The following is a 21,681-nucleotide window of genomic DNA, read 5'->3' as shown; positions in this document are numbered from 1 at the left end:
TACTTACAACTTACTAGAAATATAGCCATATTTTTATTTATACAATTGCTAGAATTTCATTATATTACTATATGGTGGTATGAAAAGATAAACTCTAAAGCTTGAAAAAATGTGCCTTTTACAATGTACGCCTATCAAGCATCCAAAGGGTTTTCATTGTAAAATAAAGTTCTGGTTCATACATAGAGAATAGAGAGAGCCGGCCAGTCTGTAGTGATGTCTCTGAAAAGAGCAGCGGAACGGCGCTGGACTCTGGAGAAATCACAAGTACGTGAGTATATTAATACACTACAGTACATGCACATATGCTCGGAGTTAATGAAAAACTATATTAATGGGAGGGCTTTTTTAAACATTTATGGACACATTTTGAGAGAGGATTTTCGGCTATCTCCACAACCAGCTTTTTTGGATTGGAAGACCTACTTTTAAATGTGAGATTTTAAATTTAGATTTAATTAGATTCCTCTAATTATATCAGATATAATTAAGAGAATTTTCCCACAAAATATTTATAAGTTCAATTATTACATTTGAAAAAACAACATAACTAAACACTCAAATTTCTGGAACCTTTGGAACAAATCATACTCGGCTCCATCAGCTTCAGTTTCTCACTAACACTTTACAACAAAGCATATAATAGTTAATTTTTTAACTTACTCTACCTTTCCTCCCTCGCTGTCCCAATACTAATTGTAAAAACAGAAAACCAATAAAACGTTTGGAAAATAATAAAAATTACAAAATGATATTGTAAATTATAGTACCGGTCATCAAATGTAACACTGTACCTGTGCTGTATAAAGCTTTGAAGCCCGTCCCGGTAATACTGCTATCACTGGAGAACTCAACCAGTAATTGGTTGGTAGATGAAATAATTGGAGGCACCACTCCAGATCCACAAGTTCTGTCTATCAATACGGGATGCCTCTTAGTAGGGCTATCATAAATCTTAATGTAGTCAGATACGCAATTAGATGACTGGATATCAAAGGCAACAAAGTTCAATGAGACCTAAAATCATAAAAAAAGTGTTAATTTAGTTGAGTGAATGACTAACACGGTCTAATAATGACGCCACAGAGACGTCTTCAATGCCATTGTAGAGCGGCAAGAATATCCAGATGCTTATTTAGTTGTGAGTGTAATGAGCAATAGCAATGATGGGGAAATAAGTCTTGAGCATCAACAGAATGAAGCATAATTACCTTGCTTCCCCGAAAATAAGACCTACCCTGAAAATAAACCCTATGATGACTTTTCGGGCTTTTTGGCGTATGCTTAAAATATAAGCACTACTCCAAAAATATGCCCTAGTTGTGGTTCAAGGTAGTGAAAAAAGTTAAAGAATACAGCAGGATCCTTAATCAAAAAAAGTAGACACCCCCAAAAGAGAGCAGACACCTCCAAAAGAATTACACTCACCAGACCCCAAACAATTATAATTGGCAAATGCCTGTGGTGGATGGGTTCTCAGGAATAGATCTGGGGGGGGTGTCTGCTTTCTTTTGTGGGTAAACCAATATTAGCAATCAATCCAAGTACATAGAGAATAATAATTGTAACTTTAAGTAGGTAATTTAAACCATAGTAAACACTGTATGTACCCACCACTATATGCTTGGTAGGGTATATATGGTTCTGCACCACGACAACAGCATGTCAGATAAGAAAATGTGCAAATGAACCATTTATAGGATTGACAAAATTTATTAACAAAGTTTAGATAAAATACAAATGATTGAAAAATGCAAATTACAATAGTAATATATAAATTCCAAAAGGCATTGATGCCACATCTGTTTGTCATATACAGTACATGTTATGTAAAATTCCTTTTGGAAATCGTAGATTTTATAATTTGATGGATACTCCACTTACTACCGGAATTTATATGTTCATACCTTTTCCTAATTATTTGTTCTTATGCGATGCCAATTACTGCCTTATTTATATATTTATATTTTAATTAGCATTTTTGGATAATTTGTATTTTATCTAAATTTTGCTAATAAATGATGTGTTTATCCTATTACTAGTTCAGTCGCACATATCTGAAAAGGAAATAGGATCTCAAGAAATTCATGATGGAATTCCGGGTTTGGAGGATTATGTTGATGTTCGAGAATGTGATGACATGATTATATTTAAATAAATGTTGATTTTTGTTCAAGAATAAATGTTGATTGTTGTTCATGGAAAAAAATAAGACATCCCCTGAAAATAAGCACTAAAGCATCTTTAGGAGCAAAAAATAATATAAAACCATGTCTTATCTAATATATATAATTGTCTGATCCCGTCTGTCTGTCTGTCCTGGAAATCCCACGTCACTGATTGGTCCGGCTGCGTCAATCAGCGACGCGGCATTTCAGAAAAATATGGCGGCTGTTTGAGGCTTATCTGCAGCACGGAGGTCAGCAGCAATGCAGCAGCATAAGTCCCCCGACTGGAGGCGCCGCTGACCTCCATGCGGCTACCGTCGGGAGATCAGCACCCGGCGCAATACTTACCGCTCCCCGTGCCTCCGCAGCAGATCTGGTGTCTTCCGCGTCCTCTGACTGTGATGTCTCAGGTCAGAGGGCGCGGTGATGTCTTTACACCGCGCTCTCTCCTGAGCGGTCACAGTGCAGAGCGGGAAGATGCCGGCGCGCGTGAGGAGTCCAGAGCAGCGGCAGCACCAACAGGTGAGAAGTGAGGTGAGTATTGGATTTTTTTTTTTATTGTATGGGGGCATAGGGCATTAAATGGTGGGGTGGGGGTGTGTGACATCGTGGAGGGGGCATTATAAACGAGGGTGTGTGTGACATCCTGCATGGGGCACTATAGGGGGGATGTGACTTCCTGCATGGGGCATTTAAGGGAGGAGGTGATGTGACATCCTGCATGGGCCATTATGTGGTGGGGTTTGGGGGGTGACATCCTGCATCAGGCATTATAAGGGAGGGGGAATGTGACATCCTGCATAGGGCATTATATGGTGGGGGGTAGTGACATCCTGCATGGGGCATAATATGGGGGGAGTGACATCCTACATGGGGCATTTTAAAGGAGGGGGGGGATGTGACATCCTACATGGGGCATTATAAGGGGCGGGAGTAACATCCTGCATGGGGCATTATATGGGGGGAGTTACATCCTACATGGGGCATTATAAAGGAGTGGGGAGTGACATCCTACATGGGGCATTATATGGTGGGGGGAGTGAAAAGGGGGGATGTGACATCCTTCATGGGGCATTATAAGGGAGGGGGGATGTGACATCCTGCATGTGACATTATATGGGGGGAGTGACATCCTGCATGGTGAATTATAAAGGAGGGGGGGATGTGACATCCTACATGGAGCATTATAACGGATGGGGGATGTGACATCCTGCATGGGGCATTATATGGTGGAGGGGGGAGTGAAAGGGGGGATGTGACATCCTTCATGAGACATTATAAGGGAGGGGGGATGTGACATCCTGCATGGGGCATTATATGGTGGGGGAGTGAAAAGGGGGGATGTGACATCCTTCATGGGGCATTATAAGGGAGGGGGGATGTTACATCCTTCATGGGGCATTATAAGGGAGGGGGGATGTGACATCCTGAATGGGGCATTATATGGTAGGGGGGAGTGACATCATGCATGGGGCATTATATGGGGGGAGTGACATCCTACTTGGGACATTATAAAGGAGGGGGGATGTGACATCCTACATGGGGCATTATAAGGGGGTAGTGACATCCTGTATGGGGCATTATATGGGGAGTGACATCCTACATGGGGCATTATAAAGGAGGGGGGGAGTGACATCCTACATGGGGCATTATATGGTGGGGAAAGTGAAAAGGGGGATGTTTCATCCTTCATGGGGCATTATAAGGGAGGGGGGATGTGACATCCTTCATGGGGCATTATAAGGGAGGGGGGATGTGACATCCTGCATGGGGCATTATATGGTGGGGGGAGTGACATCCTGCATGGGGCATTATATGGGGGAGTGACATCCTACATGGGGCATTATAAAGGAGGGGGGGAGTGATATCCTACATGGGGCATTATATGGTGGGGGGTGAAAAAGGGGGATGTTTCATCCTTCATGGGGCATTATAAGGGAGGGGGGATGTGACATCCTACATGGAGTATTATAACGGACGGGGGGATGTGACATCCTGCATGGGGCATTATATGCGGGTGGGTGACATCCTGCATGGGGCATTATAAAGGATGGGGGATGTGACACCCTACATGGAGCATTATAACAGATGGGGGATATGACATCCTGCATGGGGCATTATATGGTGGGGGGAGTGAAAGGGGGGAATGTGACATCCTTCATAGGGCACTATAAGAGAGGGGGGATGTGACATCCTGCATGGGGCATTATATGGTGGGGGAGTGAAAAGGGGGGATGTGACATCCTTCATGAGGCGTTATAAGGCAGGGGGGATGTGACATCCTTCATGGGGCATTATAAGGAAGGGGGGATGTGACATCCTGCATGGGGTATTATATGGGGGGGAGTGACATCCTGCATGGGGCATTATACAGGAGGGGGGATGTGACATCCCACATGGAGCATTATAACGAACGGGGGGATGTGACATCCTGCGTGGGGCATTATATGGTGGAGGGGGATGTGACATCCTTCATGGGGCATTATAAAGGAGGGGGGATGTGACATCCTTCATAGGGCGTTATAAGGGAGGGGGGATGTGACATCCTGCATGGGGCATTATATGTATGGGGGGAAGTGACATCCTGCATGGGGCATTATAAGGTAGGTGGATGCTCCCCAGTCCTCACTTACACGGTTCGCTGATTGGTCGCAGCCGCTGGCCGCGACCAATCAGCGATATCGGTGACAAATTTAAACACCGCTCTGCTGATTGCTTGCGGCCGGCCACCGCGACCAATCTGCGATTGTGGCGCCAAATTTAAACACGGTCTCCGGCCAATTGGCGGCAGATTTAAAATAAGTACGCCACCGTCGGGAGACATATTCTAGAATACCTGATGCGTTACAATCAGGCCACCATCTAGTTTTCAAATAAACACGGTGTATTGTAAGTTGGATGAGAAAGAAAATCATAGTGATGGTTACTATTCAAAAATAGGTGCATGCATAGGTGTATATATACTAATTCAGAATTAGTCCATGTTAGCACTATGGATAAAACGACCATCAAAGTCCCAGTTGGGTAATCCAATCTACATATATAGCAGTGGTCCAAGAGTTATTTTAAAGTGTGCTGGACAATAATTAAATCAGCACCATATATCAGAATGGATAACCTACGAGGGAATATGCACACAATGTCTTTTAGACACCGTCATAACTCACTAGTTTTGCAAAGGGAAGATGTCTGTAGTGTTTCACTTGAAATGTCTATTTTTATCTTTTATTCTTACTTTTTTCTGACATTTTCTTTTACTTCTATGTCACTTATTTTAATGGCTGTATGGCTGTTGAAGCCTGAAGATGATAAAAAAGGACAAAATGCTAAAAATATGCACAGTAAATGGTTTTGCCCCGCAGTGCACATGTTCTTCATTTTTAGCATTTTGTAAGCGCTTTTTTCAAACAGGTTTTGGAGTGCCAGAAAAGACGTCATATGCACATACAATAAGAAAAGAGCATCTTCCTGATATACAGTATAGACCATAAGTTTGGACACACCTCATTTAAAGATTTTTCTGTATTTTCATGACTATGAAAATTGTACATTCACACTGAAGGCATCAAAACTATGAATTAACACAAGTTAATTGCACCTACTGCCACTTTATCTTCAGCTCCTTTGTGAGAAACTAATGTATTTGGGCAGCCACTCAGTCTACCAAATAAAATTCCTGAAAGGGAAATTGGGGATGGTTTCACTACCATATACTTAACAAAAAGGTGTGAAGCAACTGAAAATATGTCTTATATTCTAGGTTCTTCAAAGTAGCAACCTTTTGCTTTGATGACTGCTTTGCACACTCTTGGCATTCTCTTGATGAGTTTCAAGAGGTAGTTACCGGAAATGGTTTTCACTTCACAGGTGTGCCCTGTCAGGTTTAATAAGTGGGATTTCTTGCCTTATAAATGGGGTTGGGACCATCAGTTGTGTTGTGCAGAAGTCTGGTGGATACACAGCTGATAGTCCTACTGAATAGACTGTTAGAATTTGTATTATGGCAAGAAAAAAGCAGCTAAGTAAAGAAAAACAAGTGGCCATCATTACTTTAAGAAATGTAGGTCAGTCAGTGCGAAAAATTGGGAAAACTTTGAAAGGTTCCCCAAGTGCAGTTGCAAAAACCATCAAGCGCTACAAAGAAACTGGCTCACATGAGGACCGCCCCAGGAAAGGAAGACCAAGAGTCACCTCTGCTTCTGAGGATAAGTTTATCCAAGTCACCAGCCTCAGAAATCGCAGGTTAACAGCAGCTCAGATTAGAGACCCGGTCAATGCCACACAGAGTTCTATCAGCAGACACATCTCTACAACAACTGTTAAGAGGAGACTGTGCAGCAGGCCTTCATGGTAAAATAGCTGCTAAGAAACTACGGCTAAGGACAGGCAACAAGCAGAAGAAACTTATTTGGGCTAAAGAACACAAGGAATGGACATTAGACCAGTGGAAATCTGTGCTTTGTTCTGATGAGTCCAAATTTGAGATCTTTGGTTCCAACCACCGTGTCTTTGTGCAAGGCAGAAAAGGTGAACGGATGCACTCTACATGCCTGGTTCCCACCGTGAAGCTTGGAGGAGGAGGTGTGATGGAGTGGGGGTGCTTTTCTGGTAACACTGTTATGGATTTATTCAAAATTGAAGGCATACTGAACCAGCATGGCTACCACAGCATCTTGCAGCGGCATACTATTCCATCCGGTTTGCATTTAGTTGGACCATCATTTATTTTTCAACAGGACAATGACCCCAAACACACCTCCAGGCTGTGTAAGGGCTATTTGACAAAGAGGGAGAGTGATGGGGTGCTACGTCAGATGTCCTGGCCTCCACAGTCACCAGACCTGAACCCAATCGAGATGGTTTGGGGTGAGCTGGACTGCAGAGTGAAGGCAAAAGGGCCAACAAGTGCTAAGCATCTCTGGGAACTCCTTCAAGATTCTTGGAAGATCATTTCCGGTGACTACCTCTTGAAGCTTTTCAAGAGAATGCCAAGAGTGTACAAAGCAGTCATCAAAGCAAAAGGTGGCTTCTTTGAAGAACCTAGAATATAAGACATATTTTCAGTTGTTTCACACTTTTTTGTTAGGTATATAATTCCACATGTGTTAATTCATAGTTTTGATGCCTTCAGTGTGAATGTACAATTTTCATAGTCATGAAAATACAGAAAAATCTTTAAATGAGAAGGTGTGTCCAAACTTATGGTCTGTACTGTATGTAGCGTCGGCGTCTCTGCCTCCTGCTCGACAGAGATGCCGATCTACTCACCACCATGGCTCCGGTCCAGCGTTCCCTGCTCCTCCCCCGGCCTCATTGCAGTGTCTGTCCGGGTGCGCATACCGCGCGTAGATCCCCCCTCTTTGTACATAGAGCACGCGCATGCTCCCTTCCTCTTAAAGGGGACGCGCACTCCGTCCTAAAAAGTCCCAGTCAATGGCCGGAGGACTGCCCCTACTTAAGGCACCTCCTTAAGGTGCCTGTGCAAAGTTGTTGTTTGTGTGCTAACACTTTCTCCAGCCCTCAGGTTCCAGTGCCCACCAGCCTGTCTATCAGCTGTGCCCGCCAACCTGTCTATCAGCTGTGCCCGCCTGCCTGCCTACCCTCATCACCTGCCTGTCTACCAGCCGTGCTTGCCTGCCTGTCTATCAGCCGTGCCCGCCTGCCTGTCAGCCGTGCCTGCCTGCCTATCAGCAGTGCCCGCCTTCTTGTCTACCCGCATCACCTGCCTGTCTGCCAGCCATGCTCATCTGCTGTGCCTGTCGGCCTTGGCCATCAGTCCTGTAGGAGTCGCCTGCTCTCACACACGGTCAGTCCCAGAGTGGCACCTAGTTCACCTTCCCGGTCTCTCCTTGGTTCACGGAGTTGACTAAGCCACCATGTGGCCAGGGTTGGTCCGGGTAGGCACTTAGTTATGCCCCTCTGGTCTCTCCTTGTATCACAGCACAGAGGTTCCACCACCCGGATCCGTAACAATATAGTAGAAATTAAATCTTGCTATACAGAATATTATTTTGTATGAAAAAGACAGAACTTTGTTTCCATGTCAATATTTCTTTTTCCTCATTACTGTACCTGATTTGATGGTATTCTGAACAGCCAGACACAGGTGACATTATTCTGGTACGCGGATGGGTAGTTGGCTGAGGTCAGAATTCCATTATCTTCAATTAGTAAATTAGAACAGACATCTAAAGGAGAAAAATGATTTAATAAATGTTTTATATGTATAAAATGTCTTTAATACCCCATTATGGTTCTAATGTCCCAATCTGATAAATTTTGGATACAACTTTTTGAAAAAGGTGAACCTGCAAGAACTTACCACACTGATAAAATCGGTTGACTTTAGAAACATCTAGAACACTCAGTCCATCTCTTTGTCCAATTGGGACATTGGGATTAGGTTTGGGGACAATGGTGGCTTGTCCTGAAGTGTTACTAAATGCATCCCTGTTTGATACACAGGAGATAAAAAGTGGGGGAAAACGTGAGACTGAGACAGAATGATACATCATAGAATAGAAGATTCCAGATTGGATACAAGTATTCGACTTTCTAGTAACCATGTATAATTCATGATGTCACTAATCAATAACCTACCATTCGTAATGCATCACTGAGGCATAGTCGTACTCAACACCAAGATTATTAGTGTTTGCTTTTATAAAGTTTGGAGTATCACCTATAAGACAAGACATCTGTATTAGTCTCGATCTTATAATGATAAGAATATCAATGTACAGATGTAGCAGTCTTAAAATGAATCTGTAGTTACCCAGTATGGCCACCACACATTGACTTCCTATTTGGGCAGCAGTATTTCACAAATTCCATATGAACATTCGTGGCTCCAAACTAACATTTCCGTCACAACAAATGTTTTTTATAAGATGGTTACATATGTATGATAGTAGGTTTTTGTACTCATGGTGAGGTCACTACCTGGTGATATATGCTGGTACATGATGGTGACATAGCTGTCACGGTCGCTCCTCATATGTTCATGTACAAAGCCCAGGACATGGTTTAGCTCATGTTGTATAATTCCTTTATACATGCAACCGTACACATCTACCCCGACATTCTGTTTTCCACCCGATCGCCCAACAGATGAGTAACACCTAAATATAAAAAGAAAATAAGACTTTATTGTAATGCTCTTATCAATATTAGAATCAAAAGAAAGGTTGAATTATAACTAGTGTTGAGCCACCCCCGTAGTGTTCGGGTTCGGTTCGGTTCGTCGAACACCGGGATGTTCGAGGAACTGTTCGTCGAACTGTTCGTCGAACACCTTAGAACACCGTCGAACACCGTTAAAACCAATGGCAGGCAAACAAAAACACATAGAAACACATAGAAAACACCTGCAAAGGTGTCCAAAAGCTGACAAACTGCTCAGAAGACACTCTGTTTAAAAAAGCCGGCCGGCAAATTCAGCAGCGGCATACACCGGTACCCGACAATTTAGACAAGAAGGAATAGAGCATCACACGTAGATTAGATAGATAGAAACATGTCAGTCACACATATAAGAAGCACAGTGACAGTGTTGGTTACTGCATTTGTCATTTAGTGTAAAGGATTTATTAAAAAAAATATTAGTGTTTTCATGCACCGTCTCTTTAAAAAAGCCGGCCGGCAATTCAGCATCTGTACCCGACAATTTAGAACAGAAAGAATAGAGCTTCACACATAGATTAGATAGATAGAAACATGTCAGTCACATATATAATAAGTACAGTGATAGTGTTGCTTACTGTACTTGTCATTTAGTGTAAAGGATTTATTTAAAAAAATAATAGTGTTTTCATGCACTGTCTCTTTAAAAAAGCCGGCCGGCAATTCAGCAGCGGTACCCGACAATTTAGAACAGAAAGATAGAGCATCACAAATAGATTAGATAGATAGAAACATGTCAGTCACATATATATGAAGTACAGTGATAGTGTTGGTTACTGTACTTGTCATTTAGTATTAAAATAAAGGATTTATTATTAAAAAAATTGGCGTGGGGTTCCCCTTAATTTTAGGCTCTAGCGGAGGTTAAGCAGACGGCTGGGGCAGATGTTTGAAGCCTGGGAAGGGGGTAATACCCACGGAGCTTCCCAGGCTACTAATATCAGCCCCCAGCTGAATACATAGCCTTTACTAGCTATTAAAATGGGGGACCCCCCAAAAAAAATGACGTGGGGTCCCCCCTAATTTAATAGCTAGCAAAGGCTAGGCAGACAGCTGGGGGCTGATATTAATAGCCCAGGAAGGGAGCCATGAATATTGGCCCCCTCCCAGGCTAGAAACACCAGCCGTCAGCCGCCCCAGAAATGGCGCATTCATAAGATGCGCCAATTCTGGCACTTAGCCTCGCTCTTCCACGCTGCCCTGGTGCGGTGGCAGGGGGTAATAGGGTTGGGGTTGATGTCAGCTTATAATGCCAGCTGACATCAAGCCCAGGTTAGTAATGGAGAGGCGTCTATAAGACACCCCCATTACTAACCCCATAGTCAAAGTTAAAAAAAACACAAACACCCAGAATAAAGTCCTTTAATTGAAATAAAGACACAATCCTTTATTGTTCTAAATTAAACCATACCTACCATCACGCCCATTCCAGCTGAAGCCAACGATCTCCTGCAATAAAAGAAAAATAATAAAGCAACCTCATCCTTACCTTTCCATGGTTCCCACGACAGCTTCAGCTCTGCTACATCGAGATGACAAGCTGGACCGCAGCAGAACGCCGCCATCCAGCCTGTCATCCCGCAGACACTGAGAAGCGCAGGCATGCTTGCGCTGCTCAGCGTCTCTCTGTGACGACATCCAGATGAGCCGAGTTCATGTCCAATGAACTCGGCTCACCTCATGCACGTCACTGACAGCGTGGGAAAATTCTCACGCTGAAGCGCTGATTGCAGGAGAATTTTCCCACGCTGTCAGTGACGTGCAGGAGGTGAGCTGAGTTCATTGGACATGAGCTCACCTCATGCACATCACTGACAGCGTGGGAGAATTCTCCTGCACTCAGCACTTCAGCGTGAGAATTTTCCCACGCTGTCAGTGACGTGCATGAGGTGAGCCGAGTTCATTGGACATGACCTCGGCTCATCTGGATGCCGTCACAGCGAGACAGTGAGGAGCGCAAGCATGCCTGCGCTTCTCAGTGTCTGCGGGATGACAGGCTGGATGGCGGCGTTCTGCTGCGGTCCAGCCTGTCATCTCGATGTAGCAGAGCTGAAGCTGTCGTGGGAACCATGGAAAGGTAAGGATGAGGTTGGTTTATTATTTTTCTTTTATTGCAGGAGATCGTTGGCTTCAGCTGGAATGGGTGTGATGGTAAGTATGGTTTAATTTAGAACAATAAAGAATTGTGTCTTTATTTCAATTAAAGGACTTTATTCTGGGTGTTGTGTTTTTTTTAAATACTTTACTAGAAATTCATGGCGGTCATGTCTAATACTGGCGTGACCCCATGAATTTTGGGCTTGGGGCCAGCTGATAATACCAAGCTGGCCCTAACCCCTTTATTACCCAGTGAGCCACCGCACCAGGGCCCTGGATGAGTTGGGTACAGCGCCAGAAGATGGCGCTTCTATGAACGCGCCATTTTCCGGGGTGGCTGCGGTCTGCAATTTGTAGCGGGGGGGGGCCCAGAAAGCTTGGGCCTCCCTGCACTGCAGATTCCAGCCCCCAGCTGCCTAGTTGTACCTGGCTGGACACAAAAATAGGGCGAAGCCCCACGTACTTTTTTTTTAATTATTTCATGAATTTCATGAAATAATTAAGAAAAAAAGGCCTTCCCTATATTGTTGTGTCCGGCCAGGTACAAATAGGCAGCTTGTGGTTGGGGGCAGCCCGTTCCTGCCTGCTGTACCTGGCTGGACACAAATATAGTGCGAAGCCCCACTTCAATTTTTTTTAATTATTTCATGAAATTCATGAAATAATTAAGAAAAAAAGGCCTTCCCTATATTGTTGTGTCCGGCCAGGTACAAATAGGCAGCTGGTGGATGGGGGCAGCCCGTTCCTGCCTGCTGTACCTGGCTGGACACAAATATAGTGCGAAGCCCCACTTCAATTTTTTTAAATTATTTCAGGAAATTCATGAAATAATTAAAAAAAAATTGACGTGGGGCTTCGCACTATATTTGTGTCCAGCCAGGTACAGCAGGCAGGAACGGGCTGCCCCCAACCACCAGCTGCCTATTTGTACCTGGCCGGACACAACAATATAGGGAAGCCCTTTTTTTCTTAATTATTTCATGAAATAATTTAAAGAAAATTGACGTGGGGCTTCGCCCTGTTTTTGTGTCCAGCCAGGTACAACTAGGCAGCTGGGGGCTGGAATCCGCAGCGCAGGGAGGCCCAAGCTTTCTGGGCCCCCCCCCGCTGCAAATTGCAGTCCGCAGCCACCCCGGAAAATGGCGCGTTCATAGAAGCGCCATCTTCTGGCGCTGTACCCAACTCATCCAGGGCCCTGATGCGGTGGCTCACTGGGTAATAAAGGGGTTAGGGCCAGCTTGGCATTATCAGCTGGCCCTAAGCCCGAAATTCATGGGGTCACGCCAATATTAGACATGACCACCATGAATTTCTAGTAAAGTATTTAAAAAAAACACAACACCCAGAAAAAAGTCCTTTAATTGAAATAAACACACAATTATTTATTGTTCTAAATTAAACCATACTTACCATCACGCCCATTCCAGCTGAAGCCAACGATCTCCTGAAATAAAAGAAAAATAATAAAGCAACATCATCCTTACCTTTCCATGGTTCCCATGACAGCTTCAGCTCTGCTACATCGAGATGACAGGCTGGACCGCAGCAGAACGCTGCCATCCAGCCTGTCATCCCGCAGACACTGAGAAGCGCAGGCTTGCTTGCGCTCCACAGTGTCTCTCTGTGAGGGCATCCAGATGAGCCGAGTTAATGTCCAATGAACTCGGCTCACCTCATGCACGTCACTGACAGCGTGGGAAAATTCTCCTGCACTCAGCGCTTCAGCGTGGGAGAATTCTCACACTGAAGCGCTGAGTGCAGGAGAATTCTCCCACGCTGTCAGTGACGTGCAGGAGGTGAGCTGAGTTCATTGGACATGAGCTCACCTTATGCACGTCACTGACAGCGTGGGAAAACTCTCCTGCACTCAGCGCTTCAGCGTGGGAGAATTCTCACGCTGAAGCGCTGAGTGCAGGAGAATTCTCCCACGCTGTCAGTGACGTGCAGGAGGTGAGCTGAGTTCATTGGACATGAGCTCACCTTATGCAAGTCACTGACAGCGTGGGAGAATTCTCCTGCACTCACCGCTTCAAGTGACGTGCATGAGGTGAGCCGAGTTCATTGGACATGAACTCGGCTCATCTGGATGTCGTCACAGAGAGACGCTGAGCAGCGCAAGCAAGCCTGCGCTTCTCAGTGTCTGCGGGATGAGAGGCTGGATGGCAGCGTTCTGCTGCGGTCCAGCTTGTCATCTCGATGTAGCAGAGCTGAAGCTGTCGTGGGAGCCATGGAAAGGTAAGGATGAGGTTGCTTTATTATTTTTCTTTTATTGCAGGAGATCGTTGGCTTCAGCTGGAATGGGCGTGACGGTAAGTATGGTTTAATTTAGAACATTAAAGGAATGTGTCTTTATTTCAATTAAAGGACTTTATTCTGGGTGTTTGTGTTTTTTTTAACTTTGACTATGGGGTTAGTAATGGGGGTGTCTTATAGACGCCTCTCCATTACTAACCTGGGCTTGATGTCAGCTGGCATTATAAGCTGACATCAACCCCAACCCTATTACCCCCTGCCACCGCACCAGGGCAGCGTGGAAGAGCGAGGCTAAGTGCCAGAATTGGCGCATCCTATGAATGCGCCATTTCTGGGGCGGCTGACGGCTGGTGTTTCTAGCCTGGGAGGGGGCCAATATTCATGGCTCCCTTCCTTGGCTATTAATATCAGCCCCCAGCTGTCTGCCTAGCCTTTGCTAGCTATTAAATTAGGGGGGACCCCACGTCATTTTTTTTGGGGGGTCCCCCATTTTAATAGCTAGTAAAGGCTATGTATTCAGCTGGGGGCTGATATTAGTAGCCTGGGAAGCTCCGTGGGTATTACCCCCTTCCCAGGCTTCAAACATCTGCCCCAGCCGTCTGCTTAACCTCCGCTAGAGCCTAAAATTAAGGGGAACCCCACGCCAATTTTTTTAATAATAAATCCTTTGTTTTAATACTAAATGACAAGTACAGTAACCAACACTATCACTGTACTTCATATATATGTGACTGACATGTTTCTATCTATCTAATCTATGTGTGAAGCTCTATTCTGTCTGTTCTAAATTGTCGGGTACAGATGCTGAATTGCCGGCCGGCTTTTTTAAAGAGACGGTGCATGAAAACACTATTATTTTTTTTGATAAATCCTTTACGCTAAATGACAAGTACAGTAAGCAGCACTGTCACTGTACTTCATATATATGTGACTGACATGTTTCTATCTATCTAATCTATGTGTGATTCTCTATTCTTTCTATTCTAAATTGTCGGGTACCGGTGTATGCCGCTGCTGAATTGCCGGCTTTTCATGTTTCACTGTTGGCACTGTTCCCATCGATTTGGGCAATCACTGTAATGCCACAACCACCATGGCTGTGGCATTACAGTGAGTGGCAGACAATCCCTGCATGATTGGTGCTCTAAATAGCGCCAGACATGCAGGACACGCTTTTGGTGCACGAACAGTTATCGAACATAACCTCGAACAGCTGAATTTTTTGCAAATCGTTCGGGTTCGTCGAACAACTCGAACACCGCCCAAAACAGCTCGAATTTGAGATTGGCGAACAGTTCTAGTCGAACACCGCTCATCTCTAATTATAACTTATAATAAACTTTGCGTCATATTAGAAGAAACAAGAGTAGTCACTAATATTCCGATCCACATTCTGTGCTACTACAGCCAGAATGAGTGATATTAAAGCAATAAACCTGTTTCTTACAATAATATATTAGAGCTATAATTGTGTTTGTACTATTTTTATGACAATTTTTTCTCCTAATTTTTACACCAAGACCTCTACAGAGAAAGTAAAGATTATGTGGCACGCACTACTAATAATTCTGTTTCTTTTCGTTGTACTGTCTTGGCCAAAGTTTTCGCTATCACTTCGGCGTTTTTAGATAATTTAGTCTGATGTTTTTGTGGTTATTTAGGTACAATTCTAAGTATTTCATAATTTTTACATTTTTATTGACACAAAGTTTCATACAAATACATCAAGTTCATGCAAAAACTCCATATGTACAGTGTTCCTTAAGTCATCCTGGTAGACTGGATACAGGCTTCTGGACCAAATCCAGACTAATGGTATCCCATTCTTGCATAATCAGTGCTTGAGGTTTATCACAATTTTTGTCTTTTTGCTTGTCCACAAGCTTTTTGAGGATGAACCACAAGTTATCCATGATTTAAAAAAAAATTTAATCATAGTCCAAGAGGAACTTCTTTAAATGATCAAGGAACAATTGAATGCTTTTTCCAGCAAGATGGAGACCATGTTACAAGGCAAAAGTATTAAGCATATGGCTTGGTGAACAAAATATTGAAATTTTGGGTCTAAGATTATAGGAAACTCCCTAGTTCTCAATCCCATTAAAAATCTGTAGTCTATCGTAAAAAAATGAAGTTGGCAAACAAAAACACAGAAATTGTGACAAACTCCAAGCTCTGACTAGACAAGAATGGATTGTCATCGGTCAAAATTTGCCTGGATCTGATGTCCAGCGTTCCAGGACGCATTTCAGAACTTTTCAAAAATTAAAGTCAATACCATAAATATTGAGTCATGACAAAAACTTGTTGTATTTGTTAATACAAATTTAAAATGTTTATATTTTTAGTTCTGTAACCAAAGATACAAAAATATATCTGACTAAAAGATTGAAAAAAACACTGAAGAAGCAAAGTTTGTGGAAACCAATATTTTTTTGGTCCTAAAACTTTTGGCCATGATTGTATATTCACAGCCACAACATGTAAATGAAGATGTACAGTATAGCGACAGCTGTTTTGCTTACTATCATGCTTTTTCTAGACCTGGAAGATGACCTTGAAGAAGCATGATGATATGCGAAACAGCCATATGTGTTCATTTTAAATCTCAAGAACATGAATATGGAGAAATAAGAATTTGATACATCAGTGAGTGCTGCTGCATTATCTATATCCAGTGAAGTGAAGTTAATGCAGTGTTTTTGTTATTACTGAGCACCAACTGTGAATGATGAAGGCATGCGAGTAGAAACTTAGCAGAGTCGGTAGAGGCATGCGGGTGTTTTCTTTGGATGGATTCACTACTGAGAAGGTCTAGTTTTGAAAAGCTCAGAAATGATATCTGAAAACATAAGAACTGCTCTATACTGCTGTTTGCTCTGATTGAGATGGCTCTCTGACAAGTGCTGAGAGACACTCTGCCTTTCTATGACTTCTATACATTAAAATAGGGCATATGGGTAAAATTGGCCTAAAAAGTCAACCAAAATGATTACTTAGATACAGATTACAAATATTATTTTCTTATGATTATAGGTAGGTGTTTGCGTGGGTTTCCACCTAAGTAAAAAAGCAGCCATAGAGTGTCCAGGAACCTTCCCACACACTTTTCTTAGCCAGGATTGCGTCTCGGCAGGGTTGGACGGTCCAACCAGAGAATCCTCTGGTGTGCCCTGGCTTCTACATCAGGAGAATTCATAATAACGCTAACTTTGCAGCTGCTATGGAGCTCTTGAGAGGGGGAGAAAGGTGAGCCCTCAGAATAAAATCCTCTGGTGGGCCCAATGTTTTTCAATTTGAAACAGCTTTTCAGTGGGAGTTGTATTTCAACACAGCCATATTCTTTAGCTAGGTGAAAGAACTGGCATAGAGGTAAACCATATCTACTCAAGCTGTCATTTCTCCGTCACCAGGTTCCGCCCATTGTCACACATGACCATGCCTGGCTGTATGTTCAGTGGTGAGAGCCATAGATCAGGCTGCTGGGTTACAGCTTTCAACAACTCTGCAGTACTGAGCGATTTGTCACCTAAGCATTAAGCATGTTATCTTCAGCACAGCCTGTTGCCGCTTGGCCAAGGCAGTGCTGCAGTGCTTTCAGCTTGTGACTGATGTGGTCATTTCGGAGGTGGAGGAGGAAGTGCAGGAACTGAACAATGTAATTACATTGAGGTTGCATTGGCGACTCTGTTTTTTATACTAAAGAAAGATCCTACTTTTTTTTTTTTACGTTCATTTCTAAGACAAATGCATTCACCGGGGAATGTGATTTTAACATTTTACAACCTTATCTGGCCATGTGGTGTGTGACACATCATCAAACACATCCTGTTTCATTTATGATGGAGGGGCCTCTGAAAGTCACAAAGCCTATTTTAATAGGACCATCAGGAAGCCCTTACTATTCTTAAAAGGCCAGCAGGTGGCCTTCGCTATTGTTAGAGAGCCATCAGCCGGCTATGCTTTGTTGTTACCATTATTAACGAGTAGTTCTCCTATACTGTTATTGCATATGCAGTGACAGCAAGGGCTGCCAAAAATTTGGACGCAACCCAATGCCTCTTTGAAGAAACAAAGAGGAGGGTCTCAGTAAAAAAAATGTTCCCATTATAAAGGAGCAGGTCTTCTATAGTGGTAAGTCCCATGCTGTGACTGCAAGGGCTGCCAAAATTTGGGAAAAACTCCACTAACAATTTAAAGACACATAGTTTAGGGCCACAGTAATGACATGTTTCCATTACAAAGGAGCGGGTGCGCTATACAGTTATAGGGTATGCAGTGAGTCCAACGGCTGATAAAATTTAGGAAAAAAAACACTAAAAATTTAAAGACACATAGAACAGGGCCACAGTAACGACAAACTCCCATTAGAAAGGAGAGGATCTCCCATACTGTTTGCCTATGCAGTGAAGCAATGGCTGCTAAAAAATTTGGAGGAACTCCAATTCCCCTTGCAAGAGACGTAGAGGTTGGAGAGCCTCCTAAAAACAATGTTCCCATTATTAGGAAGTGGGTCTCCCATAATGTTTGCCTTTGCAGTGAATGCATAAGCTGCAAAAAATTTGGAGGCACTCCAATTCCCCTTGGAAGAGACATAGAGGTCGAAGAGCATCCTAAAAACAATGTTCTCATTATTAGGAAGTGCGTCCCCCATAGTGTTTGCCTATGCAGTGAATGCAAAAGCTGCCAAAAATTGGGAGGCACTCCAATGTTCCTTGGAAGAGAAGTGGGAGAGAGTCTCATAAAAAAAGTTCCCATTAGAAAGGAGCGGGTTTCCTATACTTGTAATGCCCATTCACTAAGTGTATGGGCTGACAAACATTTACCCCTGGAGGTATACATGAACATACTGTATACATTTTTTTTACGGGCTTCATAAAGACCCTTTAAAAAAATTATGTGGGTGGCATCATGGACCACGGTCACCCTGGTGATATGGTGGTGGAGGATGAGGATGAGGAGAAGGAGGAGGACAAGAGCAAATAGCCAAAATCAGGAAGCGTATACCCATGTGCGGGTGTGAAAAGGAGCATGGGAATACACCTCCCAAAAAAAGACACTGGATTTGACTTTATGTTACGCTGCTATCATTCAGTGGTGTTGAGCAGTCTGGCCCAATCCAGCCCTTGTTCATTTTTAGAAGAGTCAGCCTGTCAGCATTTTCAGTTGACAGTCGAATGCGCTTATCAGTTATAATTCCACCAGCGGCACTAAAAACCCGCTCTGATAAAAACGCTAGCGGCAGGGTAAGCCAGGACCTCCAAGGCATAGAGAGCCAGTTCATTCCACGTATCCAGCTTGAATACCCAATAATTATAAGGCACAGAGGAATCACGGAGGATGTTGGTACGGTCGGCAAGGTACTCCCTCAGCATTTTCCCAAAACTTTGCACTCCTTGTGAGAGTACCCTGCGTCTCAGGGCTTGAGCAATGGGAGGGGCTAAGAAAATTCTCCCAGAACCTTGACAGTGTTTCCCAGCCTCTGCTGGATTAGAGTTGTGTAGTCCTTGGTTGTCCAATGAACTATGACCTCTGCTGCCAGCATTTTCAGATGGGATTTTTTTTAATAGTTCCGTAAAAAGGGCCTTCTGTTACTGCCCCATTTTTATATAACTGTCCGCCTCAGGAATAAGAGATATAAAGTTCTCCTTGTAGCGTGGGTCTAGAAATGTCACCAACCAGTCATGACTGTCACCCAAAATTTTGAGAACGTGAAGGTCAAGGGAAAGGCAGCGTAACAAACTCAGCCATGTGTGCCAGACTTCTAACAGGCAAGACTTCCATGTACTCACCAAGAAGACGAGTGACCATGCTCTCCTCCTCCTCTCTGTCCTCAGGCCATCCACGCTGAACAGACGGTATGACAGTTGTGCAGGTAGTACCACTGTCTATAGCGCATGAAACTAGCTCCTGGTCTTCCTCCTTCTCCTCCTTTTGTCACCCAATCCATGTTGGGATGAGATGAGGCTGGGCTGTGTGTAATCACCCTGTATGGTTCCTTGCTCCATCTCATCGTGCTCCGCCTGCAATGCATCCTCTTTGATTGTGAGCAGAGAGCATTTCAGAAGACAGAGAAGTGGGAAGGTGTTGCTAATTATGGCTTCAATGCCACTCACCATCTTGGTGGAGTCCTCAAAGATTTGGAGGATGGTACATATGTCTGACACCATGTCCACTCCTGAGGTCTTATGTGTGGAGTCTGAACTGAATAGCGACAGCATTGTTGATGCTGGTACTCAACAACTGCCCTCTTCTGCTCACAAATTCTTCCCAACATCTGCAGTGTAGAGTTCCAAAGCGTGGAGACATCACACACCAGTCTGTGCGCTGGAAGCTGCCAATGCTGCTGAAATACAGCAAGGGCAGCGGAAGCTGTAGGTGACCTTCTAAAATGGGCACACAGGCGGCGTACTTTAAAAAGCAGATCCGGCAGCTCTGGGTAGGTTTTGAGAAACCGCTCAACCACGAGATTAAGCACATGGGCCATGCATGGTACGTATGTGAGCTCGCCTAACCTCAGAGCCGCCACCAGGTTCTGGCCATAGTCACATATGACCATGCCTGGCTGTAGGTTCAGCGGTGTGAGCCACAGATCTACTTGCTCTTTCAGAGCTGTCCACAACTCTTCAGCATTGTGCAGTTTGTCACCAAAGCATATTAGCTTCAGCACAGCCTGTTGCCGCTTGGCCGAGGCATTGCTGCAGTGCTTCCAGCTTGTGACTGTTGTGGTCATTTCAGAGATGGAGACTGAAGAGGAGGAGGCTTAGGAGGATGAGTTTCAGGAGCTGTAGACTGTGGGGGCAACTCTGATTGCCCTTAGGCCTTCAATCCTTGGCACCGGGAGGACGTGTTCCGTCCCAAGGTCCGACTGGGTCCCGGTTTCCACTATGTTAACCCAGTGTGTCATCAGTGAGGTGTACTGTCCCTGCCCACAAGCACTTGTCCATGTGTTCATAGTTAGGTGGACTTTCCCGATAACTGCGTTGCTGAGCGCACAGCTAATATTTTGGGACACGTGCATGTGTAATGCTGGGACGGCACACGGGGAGAAATAGTGGCGGCTGGGGACCGAGTACCGAGGGACGGCCGCCGTTGTCAGATTGTGGAAAGCTTCAGTCTCCATGAGCCTAAAAGGCAACATTTCAAGCACAAGCAGTCGCAAAATGTGGGAATTTAGTAGTGTGGCCTGTGGGGCATTGGCTGCGTATTTGCGCTTGCATTCCAAGGACTGGGATACGGACAAATGAACACTGCGCTGGGACAATGATGTGGATGTGCTTCTTGATGCTGCTACTTGAGAGTGTACAACGACAGGTGCAGGGCAGGAGGCACCTTTGCTTGCACCATGGACAGAGAATTGGCTTGCATGCACAACAGCGGAAGAAGCAGTGGTGCCACCCGCAGACACTGTTCCTGGAGCCTGGGGTTCGGCCCACAAAGTCGGGTGCTTTGTTGCCATATGCCTGATCATGCTGGTGGTGGTCAAGTTGCTAGTTTTGCCACCCCTGCTGATGCTGGCCTGGCGGGTGGTGCAAATGACCTTTTTGGCGTTATCGGCAGAGTCTTTAAAAAACAACAAGACTAGGGAAGACCTAACAGTTGTACTGGCAACTTACTTTGTGCTGGTATTACGGGGAATGGTTGCCTGCCTTCTGTCTGCGGCCACCACACTGCTTCTTCCTGCCTGTTGGGGTGCTCTGCCTCCATCCCACTGTGTGCTGCTGTCCTTGCTCTGCATGGCCTCCTGCCAGGTTGGATCAGTTACTATATCATCCACCACCTCGTCTTCCACTTCCGCACCCTGGTCCTCCTCCTGACTTTCTGGCAATTGTGTCTCATCATCGTCCACCTCTTGTGACGCTTTCCCACCGTCGCCTTTGTGTGACCGTGGCTGCTCAAATATTCGGGCAGCCAAGAAGGCCCTTGTTGGGGAATGACTTAAAAAATTCCCATTTGAAAACACTGGCGACATAGGTCACAG

The 21,681-nt window shown here is 44.4% G+C and overlaps 1 pseudogene; it reads right to left on the bottom strand.

Annotated features, from left to right (window-relative positions):
- Positions 1–21,681, bottom strand: part of LOC141152605 (embryonic protein UVS.2-like) — a 48,832-nt pseudogene that overhangs the window by 16,263 nt on the left and 10,888 nt on the right.

Source organism: Phyllobates terribilis, unplaced genomic scaffold (assembly GCF_046119375.1).
Source record: "Phyllobates terribilis strain yellow unplaced genomic scaffold, ASM4611937v1 Scaffold_6__1_contigs__length_29720123, whole genome shotgun sequence".
In the NCBI taxonomy this organism is placed as follows: Eukaryota; Metazoa; Chordata; class Amphibia; order Anura; family Dendrobatidae; genus Phyllobates; species Phyllobates terribilis.
This window is presented reverse-complemented; position numbering and strand designations above follow the sequence as displayed.